This window comes from Berghia stephanieae, unplaced genomic scaffold (genome assembly GCF_034508935.2).
Source record: "Berghia stephanieae isolate SIO BIC M18660-M18661 unplaced genomic scaffold, UCSD_Bste_1.3 scaffold538, whole genome shotgun sequence".
NCBI classification, from domain to species: domain Eukaryota; kingdom Metazoa; phylum Mollusca; class Gastropoda; order Nudibranchia; family Aeolidiidae; genus Berghia; species Berghia stephanieae.
Window position 1 is genome coordinate 1 of NW_027626822.1, and position 18,023 is coordinate 18,023.

The window sequence follows — 18,023 nt, forward strand, 5'->3', positions numbered from 1 at the left end:
CAATGTTTCTCGTTCAAAAAAAATTTGAAAAATTTATAAACCGCTTTTACTACAGGCAATCGCTTTTTTAACAAATATTTTTCCCAAAATTTTTAAAACTTCAACAATGGAATAATTAAAATTGTCCAAATCATCAAAACTGATTTTCAAAAAAATTTTTCTTTTAACACAATTTGGAAATTTAGGGACTCCTAAACTCATGTTAATTCGATTTAAAAAAATGGGGCAAAAATGAAATGAAACCTTTTTGGGTCAGTGTCGGGCAGATTGGCCTGAAATGAGAATATTCCGATTTGCATTCAAATTCGTGACAATTGAAATTTTAAGCTTATTCAACTAAAAAAAATGACTTTTCGGGTATTGTTTTTGTTTTGGCTCTCAATGACACTAATTGTGCTTAAAGATCTTTATTTTTTGGCCCAACCAAAACAACGTTTAACATGAGAACAAGACCGTGGGGCGAAATTTAAATTTTAATTTTCTTTGACAGTGATACAAACGTAACACCAGGTTTTAACGTCTGAGTAGGTGAGGGAAAATGCTGTCCAAGTATTCACATTGTTCCCCAATCAGAGAGAAAATTCGAAGAAGAATCGTAAAAAAAAGAATTCTTGCGTTTATTATAAAGCAATATCCACTTAACGACGTGTTCAAGGCACTATACACAAGAGCTCCCGAGCCAACAACAACACTTAAAATGGAGCAAAAGACTGTTAGGTGATATTACATTCTTCCCCGACAGAGACAACGCTGGTAACGGCCAGATACTCATTTGATACCTGTTTATGGTGGGACAATCTTGTAAAAGGCTTTTTTTCAAGGACTAGATCGTAACATTGCACACAAATAACATAGCAAATGATTACTGATTTGACGAGCATTGGGTGAAAGTGACAACCAAGATCCGAAGAGCAGATGTGTTCAGCAGTTTCTATTCGAAGCAAATGGTCGAAATACACCAGAACACGCTTTTATCACAACCCTAAGAATAAAGCTCGGTGGCAGGTGACGGGCAACTGGTGCTATTCTTTCAGATGACGAGCCATAAATGCGGGGGGGAGGGGGGTGTAATCGTTTATTACTATGACGCAAATGTCAATCATAGATCAATTAAACAGAAAGCATAATGTACTGGATAGCCGCGGCACAATGGCAAACCCGGATGGGTTTTTTTTTATCATTGTAATCAAGAAATGTTTCTTTCAGTCTCGATCGCTTAATGGGGTGGGGGGGGATGAAAATATTAGTAGTTGAAATAGTATTAGTAGTAGTAGTAGTAGTATTAGTAGTATAGTATAGTAGAAATAGTTAGTAGTATAGTAGAAGTATAGTAGTAGTAGTAGTAGTAGTTATAGTGGTGGTGTAGTGGTATAGTAGTGGTAGTGAGTAGTAGTAGTATAGTAGTAGTAGTATAGTAGTAGTAGAAATCAGCAGCAGTAAGTAGCAGTAGCAGCAGCAGCTGATGTTGTTTTGTTGTTGATGTAGTAGTAGAGTATTAGTAGTAGTATAGTATAGTAAGTAGTAATATAGTGGTATAGTAGTAGTATGTAGTATGGTATGTTAGTTGTAGTAGTAGTAAGTAAGACAGTTTTAGTAGGGTAGATATAGTAGTAGTAGTAGTAGTAAGTAGTAGTATAGTAGTAGTAGAAAGTATAGTAGTAGTCAGTAGCACAGCAGTATTGTTGTTGTTGTTGTTGTTAGTGAGAAAGAGTATAGTAGATAGTAGTAGTAGTAGTAGTAGTGTAGTAGTAAGTAGTAGTAGAAAGTAGTAGGTAGTAAGTGGTAGTAGTAGTAGTAGTAGTAGTAGTAGTAGTAGAAGTATAGAGTAGTGTAGTAGTAGTAGTAGTAGTAGTAGTAAAGAAAGTAGTAGTAAGTAGTAGTAGTAGTAGTTAGTAGTAGTAGTAGTAATAGTAGTAGGTATAGTAGTAGTAGTAGTAGTAGTAGTAGAATATAGAAGTAGTAGTAGTTAGTAGAAAAGTATAGTAGTAGTATAAGTAGTAGTATAGTAGTAGTAGTAGTAGTAGTTTTAGTAGTAGAAGTAGTAGTATAGAAAGTAGAAGAAGAAGAAAAAATTACAAGATTATATAATATATATATATATAATATAATATATATATATATAATAATATATATATATATATATATATATATATATAAATTAATCTGTATTACAACAATGAGATATAGAATCAAAACATTATTCTCTGAAATTGCAAATGACAAATCATAAAAATAGAAGGGAACAAATATCGTATTCATTGGAGTTATCAGATCAAAATATTTTCTTTTCAACATTAAAGAGTAATGACCAGGGTAATGTAAATATTCAACAATACCTTGACGATAACACAATTTGTGACGATTTAACAAATACAAAATTCAAATACATTCCTACCTAGGTGAATTATTACACAAGACATTAAAAAGGAGACAAATTTTTAGAATAAATGTTGGAAAACAAAATTTGTCGTTTTTTAAAATGATTATCCATAAAAAAACTTCAACAATGGAATAATTAAAATTGTCCAAATCATCAAATACGTGAGTTTTCACAATCTTTCACTTAATCACAATTTGGCAATTAGGGACTCATCTAAACTCATGTTAATTCGATGTTTAAAAAATTGGGCAAAAATGAAATGAAAGCCTTTTGTCAGTGTCGGGCAGATTGGCCTGAAATGAAATATTCCGATTTGCATTCAAATATCGTGACAATTGAAATTTTAAGCTTGATTCAACTAAACTAAATGACTTTTCTGGTATTGTTTTTGTTTTGGCTAGCTCAATGCACACTAATTGTGCTTAAAGATCTTTTATTGGCCCAAGCCAACAACAACGTTTAACATGAAGAACAAGACCTGTGAGGCGCAATTAATTAATTTTTCTTTGACATGATACAATGCTGTAACAGGCCAGGTCTACGTCTGAGTGAGTTAGGGAAATGCTGTCCAAGTATTCACATTGTTGCCACTCAGAGAGAAAATTCGAAAGAAAGAATCGTAAAAAAAAGAATTCTTGCGTTATATATAAAGCAATATCCACTTAAAAAGACGTGTTCAAGGCACTATACAAAGCTCCCGACCAACAACAACACTTAAAATGGAGCAAAAGACTGTTAGTGATATTACATTCTTCCCCGACAGAGACAACGCTGGTAACGGCCAATACTCATTTGATACCTTTTATGGTGGGACAATCTGGTAAAAGGGCTTTTTTCAAGGACTAGATCGTAACATTGCACACAAATATCATAGCAAATGATTACTGATTTGACGGAACATTGGGGGAAAGTGACAACCAAGATCCGAAAGCAGGAGTGTTCAGCAGATCTATTCGAAGCAAATGGTCGAAATACACAGAACACGACATTTATCACAACCCAAAGAATAAAGCTCGGGGGCAGGTGACGGCAACTGGTGCTATTCTTTCAGATGACGAGCCATAAATGCGGGGGGGGGGATGTAATCGTTTATTTACTATGACGCAAATGTCATATCATAGATCAATTAAACAGAAAGCATAATGTACTGGATACCTGCGGCACAATGGCAAACCCGGATGGTTTTTTTTTAATCATTGTATCAAGAAAGTGTTTACTTTCAGTCTCGATCGCTTAAATGGGGTTGGGGGGGGGATGAAAATATTAGTATAAAGATAGTATAAAGTAGTAAGTAGTAGTATAGTAGTAGTAGTATATAGTGAGTAGTAAGTATAAGTGGTGGTGGTATGGTAGTAGTAGTAGTAAGTAGTAGATAGTAGTAGAAGTAGTAGATAGTAGTAAATACAGCAGCAGTAAGGAGTACAGAGCAGCAGCACCTTTGTTGTTGTGTTGTTGTTTGTTGTTGTTGTTGTATGTAGTAGTAGTATTAGTAGTAGTAGTAGTATAGGGTAGTAGTAAGTAGTATAATAGTAGTGGTGGTAGTGGTGGTAAGAGTAGTAGTAGTAGTAGTAGTAGTAGTAGTAGTAGTATATAAATAGTAGTAGTAGTAGTAGTAGCACTACTACTACTACTAACTACACTACACTACTACATAACTACTACACTACTACTACTACTACTACTACTACTACACTACTACACTACTACTATACACTACTACTACTACTACTACTACTACTACTACTACTACTACACTACAACTACTACTACTACTACTACTACTACTACTACTACTACTACACTACTACTACACTACTACTACACTATACTACTACTACTACTACTACTACTACTACTACTACTACTACCTACTACTACTACTACTACACTACTACTACTACTACTACTACTACTACTACACTCTACTACTACTACTACATACTATACTACTACTACTACTACTACTACTACTACTACTACACTACTACTACTACTACTCACTACTACTACTACTACTACTACTACTACTACTACTACTACTACTACTACTACTACTACTACTACTACTACTACTACTACTACTACTACTACTAGTACTACCACTACTACATCAACAACAACAACAACAACAGCTGCTGCTGCTACTGCTGCTACTGCTACTGCTACTACTACTACTACTACTACTACTACTACTACTACTACTACTACTACTACTACTACTACTACTACTACTACTACCACCACTACCACCACTACTACTACTACTACTACTACTACCACTACTACTACTACTACTACTACTACTACTACTACTACTACTACAACAACAACAACAACAACAACAACAACAGCTGCTGCTGCTACTGCTACTCCTACTGCTGCTGCTACTACTACTACTACTACTACTACTACTACTACTACTACTACTACTACTACTACTACTACTACTACTACCACTACCACCACCACTACTACTACTACTACTACTACTACTACTACTACTACTACTACTACTACTACTACTACTACTACTACTACTACTATTTCTACTACTAATATTTTCATCCCCCCCCCCACCCCATTAAGCGATCGAGACTGAAAGTAAACACTTTCTTGATACAATGATAAAAAAAACCCATCCGGGTTTGCCATTGTGCCGCAGGCTATCCAGTACATTATGCTTTCTGTTTAATTGATCTATGATATGACATTTGCGTCATAGTAATAAACGATTACATCCCCCTCCCCCCGCATTTATGGCTCGTCATCTGAAAGAATAGCACCAGTTGCCCGTCACCTGCCACCGAGCTTTATTCTTAGGGTTGTGATAAATGACGTGTTCTGTGTATTTCGACCATTTGCTTCGAATAGATCTGCTGAACACATCCTGCTCTTCGGATCTTGGTTGTCACTTTCACCCAATGTCTCGTCAAATCAGTAATCATTTGCTATGATATTTGTGTGCAATGTTACGATCTAGTCCTTGAAAAAAGCCCTTTTACACAGATTGTCCCACCATAAACAGGTATCAAATGAGTATCTGGCCGTTACCAGCGTTGTCTCTGTCGGGGAAGAATGTAATATCACCTAACAGTCTTTTGCTCCATTTTAAGTGTTGTTGTTGGCTCGGGAGCTCTTGTATAGTGCCTTGAACACGTCGTTAAGTGGATATTGCTTTATAATAACGCAAGAATTCTTTTTTTACGATTCTTCTTTCGAATTTTCTCTCTGAGTGGCAACAATGTGAATACTTGGACAGCATTTCCCTCACCTCACTCAGACGTAAGACCTGGCCTGTTACAGCATTGTATCACTGTCAAAGAAAAATTAATTAATTGCGCCTCACAGGTCTTGTTCTACATGTTAAACGTTGTTGTTGGCTTGGGCCAATATAAAGATCTTTAAGCACAATTAGTGTGCATTGAGCTAGCCAAAACAAAAACAATACCAGAAAAGCTCATTTAGTTTAGTTGAATCAAGCTTAAAATTTCAATTGTCACGATATTTGAATGCAAATCGGAATATTCTCATTTCAGGCCAATCTGCCCGACACTGACAAAAGGCTTTCATTTCATTTTTGCCCAATTTTTTAAACATCGAATTAACATGAGTTTAGATGAGTCCCTAATTGCCAAATTGTGATTAAGTGAAAGATTTGTGAAAACTCACGTATTTGATGATTTGGACAATTTTAATTATTCCATTGTTGAAGTTTTTTTATGGATAATCATTTTAAAAAACGACAAATTTTGTTTTCCAACATATATTCTACAAATTGTCTCCCTTTTTAATGTCTTGTGTAATAATTCACCTAGGTAGGAATGTATTTGAATTTTGTATTTGTTAAATCGTCACAAATGGTGTTATCGTCAAGGTATTGTTGAATATTTACATTACCCTGGTCATTACTCTTTAATGTTGAAAAGAAAATATATTTGATCTGATAACTCCAATGAATACGATATTTGTTCCCTTCTATTTTTATGATTTGTCATTTGCAATTACAGAGAATAATGTTTGATTCTATATCTCATTGTTGTAATACAGATAAATAATATATTATATATATATATATATAATATATATATATATATTATATATATTTAATATATATAATATATACTACTTGTAATACTATATCTCTATCTTCTCTACTACTACTACTACTACTACTACTACTACTACTACTACTACTACTACTACTACTTACTCTTACATACTACTTACTACTACTACTACTACTACTACTACTACTACTACTACACTACTACTACTACTACACTACTACTACTACTACTACTACTACTACTACTACTACTACTATACACTACTACTACTACTACTACTACTTACTACTACTACACTACTACTACTACTACTACTACTACTACTACTACTACTACTACTACTACACTACTACTACTACTACTACTACTACTACTACTACTACTACTACTACTACTACACTACTACTATACTAACTACTACTACTACTACTATACTACTACTTACTACTACTACTACTACTATACTACTACTACTACTACTACTACTACTACTACTACTACTCCCTTACTACTACTACTACTACTACTACACTACTACACTACCTACTACTCACTACACTTACTACTACTACTACTACTACTACTACTACTACTACTACTACTACTACTACTACTACTACTACTACTACTAGTACTACCACTACAACAACAACAACAACAACAACAGCTGCTGCTGCTACTGCTACTACTACTACTACTATACTACTAACTACTATACTACTACTACTACTAACTACTACTACTACTACAACAACAACAACAACAACAACAACAGCTGCTGCTGCTACTGCTACTACTACTACTACTACTACTACTACTACTACTACCACTACAACAACAACAACAACAACAACAACAGCTGCTGCTGCTACTGCTGCTACTACTACTGCTACTACTACTACTACTACTACTACTACTACTACTACTACTACTACAACAACAACAACAACAACAACAACAACAGCTGCTGCTGCTACTGCTACTACTACTACACTATACTATACTACTACTACTACTATACTACTACTACTACTACTACTAGTACTACCACTACAACAACAACAACAACAACAACAGCTGCTGCTGCTACTGCTGCTACTGCTACTGCTACTACTACTACTACTACTACTACTACTACTACTACTACTACTACTACTACTACTACTACAACAACAACAACAACAACAACAACAGCTGCTGCTGCTACTGCTACTCCTACTGCTGCTGCTACTACTACTACTACTACTACTACTACTACTACCTACTACTACTATACTACTACTACTACTACTACCTACACCACCACCTACTACTATCTACTACTACTATACTACTACTACTAACTACTACTACTACTACTACTACTACTACTACTACTACTACTACTACTACTACTACTACTACTACTACTACTACTACTACTACTACTACTATTTCAACTACTAATATTTTCATCCCCCCCCCACCCCATTAAGCGATCGAGACTGAAAGTAAACACTTTCTTGATACAATGATAAAAAAAAACCCATCCGGGTTTGCCATTGTGCCGCAGGCTATCCAGTACATTATGCTTTCTGTTTAATTGATCTATGATATGACATTTGCGTCATAGTAATAAACGATTACACCCCCCTCCCCCCCGCATTTATGGCTCGTCATCTGAAAGAATAGCACCAGTTGCCCGTCACCTGCCACCGAGCTTTATTCTTAGGGTTGTGATAAATGACGTGTTCTGTGTATTCGACCATTTGCTTCGAATAGATCTGCTGAACACATCCTGCTCTTCGGATCTTGGTTGTCACTTTCACCCAATGTCTCGTCAAATCAGTAATCATTTGCTATGATATTTGTGTGCAATGTTACGATCTAGTCCTTGAAAAAAGCCCTTTTACACAGATTGTCCCACCATAAACAGGTATCAAATGAGTATCTGGCCGTTACCAGCGTTGTCTCTGTCGGGGAAGAATGTAATATCACCTAACAGTCTTTTGCTCCATTTTAAGTGTTGTTGTTGGCTCGGGAGCTCTTGTATAGTGCCTTGAACACGTCGTTAAGTGGATATTGCTTTATAATAACGCAAGAATTCTTTTTTTACGATTCTTCTTTCGAATTTTCTCTCTGAGTGGCAACAATGTGAATACTTGGACAGCATTTCCCTCACCTCACTCAGACGTAAGACCTGGCCTGTTACAGCATTGTATCACTGTCAAAGAAAAATTAATTAATTGCGCCTCACAGGTCTTGTTCTACATGTTAAACGTTGTTGTTGGCTTGGGCCAATATAAAGATCTTTAAGCACAATTAGTGTGCATTGAGCTAGCCAAAACAAAAACAATACCAGAAAAGCTCATTTAGTTTAGTTGAATCAAGCTTAAAATTTCAATTGTCACGATATTTGAATGCAAATCGGAATATTCTCATTTCAGGCCAATCTGCCCGACACTGACAAAAGGCTTTCATTTCATTTTTGCCCGATTTTTTAAACATCGAATTAACATGAGTTTAGATGAGTCCCTAATTGCCAAATTTGGATTAAGTGAAAGATTTGTGAAAACTCACGTATTTGATGATTTGGACAATTTTAATTATTCCATTGTTGAAGTTTTATAAAACTATGGGAAAAATATTTGTTAAAAGAAAGACGATATGCCAATGTATGATGCACAGCGGTTTATAAATTATGCAAATTTGTGTTGGTGAAGCGAGAAACATTGAGACAAACATTATCTTGTTTGCGCTTCCCTGTGTATAATGGGCATATGTTACAAAAGGCCATCAGCCAGTGATATTGAAATTATCAAAGGACAACACACTTGATGACGTTAGAATATATTGATGTTATTCGTTTATCCAAAACACTCAAAACATGTCGACAGCCGGGTATAAGGTACCGACACACAGAACTGCGTGTAACCTTAAAATGTATATATTCTCATTAAACCAATTTAGTGATGACTACTCATAAAAATGGTTAATTGAAAACAATAACGAGAGTTGAATGACGTCAAACTTAAACCACTGTTTTAAAATTGTGACACTGTTCTAGAATGTGTTATCTAGTCATAAGCATTTGGTTTATAACGCCCCTTTTGGTTTTTATAAAGGGATAAATAAAGATGAACAACAATTGTTACAGTGAAAAAAAAACTCAGAGAAGCTTTCCTTGTTTGAATTGAGTCTGTCTACGATTTATTGGTCTTTTTTCATTACGTTTTTTATAGTTTTGTCTACTATGACGATTTGCCGAAAAGAGCTAACGTGTCCTTCTATTGTCAATTCAGATTTTTTAAAAGGGGTTTAGAGAGAGAGAGAGAGAGAGAGAGAGAGAGAGAGAGAGAGAGAGAGAGAGAGAGAGAGAGAGACAGAGAGAGAGAGAGAGAGAGAGAGAGAGAGAGGAGTAATATTGCATCAGATAGGAGGACGTTTGAAAGGAAAAACACCTGTTGCTACTTGTTTGTTATATAACTATTTACCAGGTAAATAATTCACAAAATGGATAAGCATCATCATCATCCTCCTCAACCTCCTCCACCTCCTGTTCCTCCTCCTCCTCCTCCTCCTCCTCCTCCTCATCATCATCATCATCATCATCATCATCATCATCATCATCATCATCATTCACAGTGATTGTACGTATAAGGTCTGTGTTTAGATGGATCATTATTCATAAGAAAAGTGTATTTAATCATTGCATAACTTTATATGCCTACTCAACTCAGATGTTAATTGGCACCTGGAATTGACAGATAATGTGAAACAACCACAACTACAACTATTACTACTACTAGGACTACGAATACCAAAAGAATACAACATGAGCATTTTATAGCACAATATTCTCTAAACGTGTTCAAAGTACTTTACAAGGGGTGCCCAGCCAACAGCAACTTTCAATATTAGGAAGAGGATTATATGAATCCGGGTTATGGAGGTACGACTGTATTTTAGTTTTTTTTTTATACTTTGGCCTTGTTTGTAGAAACACGTGGGATTGAATGTGTTACATTTACATCTATAATAACCCCCATCTCAGGTTTGAATTCATTTGTGTTCAACGGACGACCATTGCAGCTGTGAATTCAATCGTGCTATTTCTATTCATCAAAATGAACATTTTCAACGTTCTAATTCTGGTAAGAGTTTCTTTATTTTATTTGATGTTTCTCAATTTTTGGTTAATGTTTAATAATAATAATAATGTTGTGAAGGTTTATGGATACATTCATAATTAATTTGCTTGTTAGTCTTTGAATGAGAATGTGTTTCGGTGAGCCGAATTTTACACAATCTGTCTGTAAATAATCGTTTGTAATTATTTTAAAACAAAAAAAAGTTCGCTCTGATTTACTTTCATACATTTTCGATACACGGAATAATTTTATAATTTACATAGACAGATGTAAAAAAATGATGTTAAAATATAAATGTAAGATTTTAAAAATAATTACTTAGACAACTATTCAGTCGAGCGGTGGCCTGCTGTGTATGTATTACATATCGACGGCCCGATGATCAAACCTCTGAAGTAGCGTTTTCGCGAATCCGTTGATCAACGCTCTGATGTCGACATAAGAGTTTCGCGCCCGGCGTATTCACGACGATCTATCATCCGATTCACTTCCGAGGTTTGATCAACGGGTTTTGAGATAAAGGAGAGCTGCTACTTATTGGCTATCCTCTGATCTAAATACTTTTCTTAATACTTTGTAATGAATTGTACGAGTTGTCAGTGTCATTATTTTTTATTATTATATATATTATAATATTATTATTATTATTATATATTATTTATTATATTAATTATTATTATTATTATTATTATTATTATTATTATTATATTATTATTATTATTATTATTATTATTATTATTATTATTTAATTATTATTTAAAATATTTTAACAAACATTTAGATTTGAAAGAACAACTGTGTAAATGTAATGAACATTATTGCAATCATAAGTTTTGACCTCAGACAAAGTTTCAGCAAAATTGAAAAATGTGTATCATCGGTCTTTTGTTACCATAAGAACAAAATGTTTTTTGCTTGGAATCAATTTCTTTTCTTTTCACTTACTTATTGATTAATATTTTTTTAATCTTTCATTTCAATTTATGCTTTATTCATTACTTTTTATTAATTTTTAAATTTACTGGTTCAATTCAATCTGCGTTATCCAATGAATGCAAAATTAACTATGAACACAATAGATATATTTCATTATTATTACCAGGTAAGTTACAAATCAAGTACAATCATATTTGTAAGAATCCAACCAGTGTAGCAAATTGTCGTAAAATCCATGTACATCTTTTGGCAAAGTTGGTTTTATCATGTTGTAGATAGTTGTAGTGATCTTCTTCTCACTGGCGTAAAGCTGCTTTGGCTGGTCATGATAAGTTGCTCTTCCATCACTCCTTGATCGGGAAGCAGATTCCAGATTTCAGGGTGGTTCAGTTTAAACAGGATATTTCCATATGGTTCACAACGAAGGGCTCTTAGGTCAGTAACAGTTGGTTCTTCTACCATCTTTCCTGGACTGATTGACGTTAAGGGTGTTACTTCAACAAATGACTGGAAGAAGTCATATATATATATATATAATATATATATATAATATATAATATATATATATATATATATAATATTGTTGTGTGTGTGTGTGTGTGTGAAGTAATATACCTTGTATGGAGTCGTGTCTTCATTCTTGCGAGAGATTTGTATAATTGTAATTTAGTCAGATGGTGTGAAAATGTCACAAGGTCTGCCATTTTTCGTCAACTGTCTTTCAATCGCTGCAATGATGGAGTCACACTCCATCTGAGTATGTCCGTTCTCTAAATAATTTTGTTCGACTGTAACGCCATACTTCCTTGCAAAAAAGCTCAACATTTTTACATCGTCTTGTTCCTATTTTGATAGATGCATCCATCGCTGTAGATTATTAAATTGTTGTAAATACCAGCAATTAATTTTGCGCATATGTAGTTGTAGAGACAACTACAAAACTCGTTAGCGGTCAGACCTCCCGCTACTTCATGCCAAACACAGCAATCCACTTCAGAACTTCCCATATCAAATATCGTGAAATTGTGAACTGTCAACTTAGTCAGTAAAGTGCAGAGGCTTGAATCTATGGAGATAATAAAACAGCATGTAGGTCCATTGAGATCAATAACGTATCTGTTGCTCCTTGAGCTTTATCCTTTTCTTTTTTACTCCAAGCTGTCTCCCATTTTCAGCGATGAGAATTCCATGCCATTTCATCAAGTTTCCACTTTCGTGTTTGACGCATTCATCGTATTTATCTTTTCTTGGCTTAAATAAAGCCATGTTATTTTTTTTTTCAAAAAGCTGCGTAAAAAGGTCAACAAATAGATGTGACGCCATACTCGGAGCATTTATCTTATACGCTTTGTAAATGTCTATATAAGACCTGAATACGCGTTCCACGTACAATTTGTTTTCGATTTCCGATAATAGTGGGAGGAAAACAGATCAACACAATGTGTTTTCTGTATCACAGTGTTGGGATCGCTTCTTTTCGTGGCTTTTGCGTTGCATCTTTCAGGCACCAGCTCCGACCAGTCCTGTCAGTTAGTGAGAGTGTGTTCAAAAATATTTTGTTACATACTGATTCCTTACTCCATTTAGTTTGAAAAAATATTTTTAACCCGATCTTCTCTTAACAGAATTTTCCGACCAGCGGATATGTCTTGATAAAGATGCGCTTTTCTTCCCAAGTCTGTAATTTAATTCAAAAGAAATGAAAAATATGCTGTCTGTCTTCCTCTGTTACTTCGATACACTTCGTTTCTATTCCCTTGCAATAACATCTTTCTTCCAATACATTCGCTTCCTTTTCAATATATATGCATTTCTTTGATGAATCCTATTTTCTTCCAACATAAGATTTTCCGGCTTGTCTTTTTTGTTTGTCATCAGTTTTACTATTTGGTTATCTGTCGTATCCAAGTGATTATTGTTTGAAATGTCCGTAGTGTCTCCACAACTTCTTCATTGTTAGGCCTATTTGAAGGAAAGGCATCGCTCTCTGTGTTCAATCATTTCTGAGTCGTCTTGGATTGTTTGATCTGAGAAATAAGTAACATTGACAATATGAAGCCTTTTGAATGATGATTATAATCAGTTTAGTACATATTTATCATCTAGCACCCGTATGCAATTCTACTTGTATTCTTTATGTACTTTTTTATGCATTACGCAAAGACTTATAATCACATTACTAAAACCAGTTACCAGGAAGGAAAAAGACGTGCGCAGTTTAGATTAAAATACTTGAAATAGCTAGATCAATTTGTCTTACAAGCATAAAACAAAACAAAAGAAACAAAAAAACAAAAAAAAGGATAAAACTGAAAGACTATAAGTCTTCTATAATTTATGGAAACAAATTGTCAATACCTTGATCAACAGTTTTATGTGAAGTGTTTGGCTCAATGCTGTCCGATAGTTGTTCATTTATTGTGTTGAGGAAAGTTTGTTGAGGTCGATCATTCTGGTCAGTTTGAGCTTGTATTTCGAAGTCTGGTTGAGGAACAAGAAAACAAGCATTCTATCCAATAAAATCAGTATGTTATCGAACCGATTCTTATCATAGTCATAATTTACCAAGGGCATGAATTAGATAATCAGAACTTTAAATTAGGTAGGGCATTTGATAAATGAATATTCGGAACTGTTTCACTAACGAACTGTGTTATATTTGACTTTTTAATTCAGAACTGAATCATTTATTCGTATAACAATGTTACTATAAATCGTTCTTGATTAGCAATTGAGATTATACATTTTAGATACGTACATATATTTGCCAACGATGTTCTCACTGCACAGAAACCATTTAACTAGTTTTTTTGTTTTTTTAAAATAAGGATTGATTGAAAAATGTTTTATACCTCTAATAGTATTGTCCGCCTCACCTGTAATATGGTGTAGCCGGTATTGAATATAAATCAAGATCGGTCTCTAGCATGGCTGAGTTGGAGGTTCCAATCATTAATCTCTTTAATGCAGGTGAAAGGCTATCTGGCGAAGCTTTTTGTTTTGCATGTCCGCCATCATTCTTCCTCTTTGAAGAGGAAACGTGTTTGATTCTATCCTTTTTTCTTGGATTCTTGGAATTTGAATCAGAGCTATAGCTATGCCTATGTGAACGCTTGTAAATGTAGTGTCATTAATATACCTTCACTGCATCAATAATAAAGTAGTAAAACAAATGATTTGATGCGGGTAGCGCGAATACAAATCGTACCATGTTTTGTGTGGTAGGAAGGAGTAGGGGTTTAAAGGTGGCACCATATCAGGATAACATCGACGTGTCATAATGACGACGTGATATAATCATGCCATTGGCTGACTGTCATGATCATGTCAAACACCACCTACCTGTTGTCTAATAAATTTCAAGGACAGAATCGTTCCATATTCTCGGCGGCGGGGGAAGTTTTATTTTTTTTAAAATCGTGATGGGGGAGAACGGGTGGTCGGGGTATTTTAAAATTCAATCTCTTTTTCCGTACATTGTCTTTGCGATTACAAATGAGGCCTCCGGGAAAAAATGGGGTTTGATTCCCGTTCGCAAAGTGTCTTTAGAAAGATTATTCAGTAGCTGTGGTATTTATTGCTGCTCAAATGATTATAATGTTTTAACATGCTAGGCCTTTAGATGTCAATACAACACCATAAATTGTAAAACAAACTATGCAAGTTACAATTGTAAACACGAATTTTAAACCCACCGTCTCAAAACGGTATTATGTCGGGATAAACGTGATCTCGAAATTAAATTTTAGAAATAAAAGAATGAGACAAAAGAACTTAAAAATCTTTTGCAATTCAAGAAATAGTATTTGTTCCCCACTATAATGAAAAGAAGCGAACCCCAAGTTTGATATGTGTGGCTATAAAATCAACATCTACCTTCATCCCGACATAATCCACTTGGAGACGATGGGTCACACTTTTATTAACCCACGAAAACCCGTTATACATTATTTACAAGACGTATTTCGATCACCTTACAGAGGATAGCGCAATACTTCTCCGTCTACCTTGAAATAAAAACCAGATGATTAAAGCTCTTAACTAACATCAGAGATTTGATCATCATGAAACAAAAGAGTAAGAGGGCGGGCGGGCTTCTCTCTGAAGTTGCCATCAGAGGTTCGATCAGCGGATTGGCAAAAACACTACTTCAGAGGTTTGATCAACAGGCCATCGATATGTCATCATTCAAAAGGTTTGATTGGCCAAATTGGTTAGATGACTAAAGGATTGACTTAGTCGACGATTTGTGATCGATTCCCGTAGGCGCCATTTTATCCCTTCCCTTAGAATATTGCAATTGTAAAATATTTTCTATTATTTTATTCTATGAAATGCTGCATATAGTAATACCCCATTTCCCTATCGTCAAATGATTTTTAAAGATATGCTTAGAAACACAGAAAAAAGCGAATTAATGATGTAATTAATTCATATAACAATAACGTTCAGGAACAGGACAGAAAATAAACAAAGCCAAACAACGAAGAGAGAGAGAGAGAGAGAGAGAGAGAGAGAGAGAGAGAGAGAGAGAGAGAGAGAGAGAGAACTGTTATAGTATAGGGAAAAAAATTGATATAATTATGGTATAGATTACTATATGTCGGTTAAGTCCATAAGAATGTCGCTCAAAAATAGAACAATCAAAGCCAAAAAACCTACTCTTTCTCATGACATTCACAGCAAAAAAATAATATCAAGGGGAACATAACAGAAATTCTCTTTCGAACATAGAATATATCATCAGACGCCCCCCCCCCCCAACCACCTCGATTAAATGAACAAAAATGTTCAGAAACAGAGCAAATAATTATATGGGAAAGGGGGGGGGGAAAGGTGGGCAGGAATTGAATCATAACTGTTACCTTTCAAAATGTACTGAAAAATGGTTTTATAAAAATGAATATGATCTCACAGGTTGTTATTTTGTTTATTTATGGGGGGAATTTCCCTAAGGACGGAGGACCATTGGCTGTCTAGGCCAGTTGTTTCTAGTCTATAACTAAGGCGATACCTGTCCTCCAAATGTCTTTGACAAACGTGTAATTAATATAGAGTGATCTATGGTGCCAAAGGCTGCGCTTAGATCAACAGCGCTAAGATGGAAATTTGGCCAGCACAAAGAAGATCATTATTAATCTTGACAAGGGTAGTTTCGGTATTGTGGTACTGTCTGTAGGCAGATTGATGAGGTTCTTAAAGATCAAATGTAAGTAAATGTCTTTTAAGTTGCCTCGCAACCTCTTTTTCAGGGATTTTTGAGAGAAAGAGTAAATTGGAAACGAGACGAAATTTGTTCAATTCTTCGGGGGAAATATTTCCTTTTCTTTTAGCAAAGCAGTCATAATTGCATGCTTAAAAAGAATGTGATTCAATTCCTGTAGATAGAGATTCGTTTATGGTTGAAAGGCGACCCTCCACATCAGCTACACACAACACAGAACGTCGGTAAATAACAGGCCAGGCAATGGCTTTGAATATTCCCTCCATAGAAAACAGCACGGCGTCTGTTTATTGCTTTTGGTCAGCCATATTTATGAGTAGTGGACTAGAACTTTTATTTTCTTATTCATTGCTTATAATTTTATTGTGAAGGTTATATTTTTAGACAACTATAAGACCCATTACTTAACGCAGTTTATTAAAATTTATTATGTAACTGGAAAACCCTAAGATTTACAAACCTCTATTATATTAAACTAAATTAAATGGCGATTCTACGGGTGAAGGTAACGCCTATGTAAAACGTCCACGTGGTCGGAGCATTATAACTATTTTTAAAAAAAACTTTAATCTCCACCTTGAACCACGAATTACACCGGGTCTTATATATCTGATATAAAGTGCTTTGCGACTGACACATCCTGTTCCAAAGGGTGACAAACAATTGATATAATCTTGTTTAACCCTACAAAAACTGGGATACATTCCAGCTCCGTGGGCTCTAAGAGAATGTTAATTAGACAAGGGTGTCGTTGGAGAAAATATTCCAGATACCACCGTCCCAACCACCACTATCCATGAAATAAATCTCCACTGTTAGCATATTTGGTTGCCTCAAAGTAATTGAACACGCGACACACACACACTCACAAACACCCACACACCCACACACACATGCACACACACACACACACACACACACACACACACACATATATATATATAAACTTTTTTCTTGTTCCTCCACGAAACAGTTCGTCGCTATGACCGTTGCTATCAGTGATGCGGCCTCGGATAATGTCGTAAGTAGCTAATACCTCAAATAATACTTTCTGGATGAGGTCTTCTGACCGCTCATCTAGGGCAAAGAGATAACTTTTGCTATGTCATAGTCCCCCTTATATTTATTTTCCCATTCCAAGTTGCTCTCTGTTTTATATATATGTGTGCGTGTGTGTGTGTGTGTGTGTGTGAGAGAGAGAGTTAGATAGATAGAGAGAGAAAGAAAGAGAGAGAGAGAGAGAGAGAGAGAGAGATGTGTAAACCAGCAGCACTTTGATATGTTCT

The 18,023-nt window shown here is 35.0% G+C and overlaps 2 long non-coding RNA genes across 6 annotated transcripts; one reads left to right on the plus strand and one right to left on the minus strand.

Moving 5' to 3' along the window:
• The first annotated feature begins 8,259 nt into the window (after positions 1-8,259).
• LOC144962016 (uncharacterized) lies at positions 8,260-17,758 on the plus strand. Of its 5 annotated transcripts, none has more exons than XR_013643343.1 (3): positions 8,260-8,274; positions 10,427-10,580; positions 17,711-17,758. It is a non-coding gene; the product is annotated as an uncharacterized LOC144962016 (long non-coding RNA). The 5 variants fall into 5 exon arrangements; XR_013643342.1 differs by lacking the exon at positions 8,260-8,274 and adding an exon at positions 8,348-8,362; XR_013643341.1 differs by lacking the exon at positions 8,260-8,274 and adding an exon at positions 9,320-9,334 and having other exon boundaries at positions 10,100-10,580.
• On the minus strand, positions 13,405-14,484 carry LOC144962015 (uncharacterized). Its single transcript, XR_013643339.1, has 3 exons — positions 14,390-14,484; positions 13,872-13,994; positions 13,405-13,540 (listed from the first exon to the last, which is right to left on the minus strand). It is a non-coding gene; the product is annotated as an uncharacterized LOC144962015 (long non-coding RNA).
• Positions 17,759-18,023: the final 265 nt, after the last annotated feature.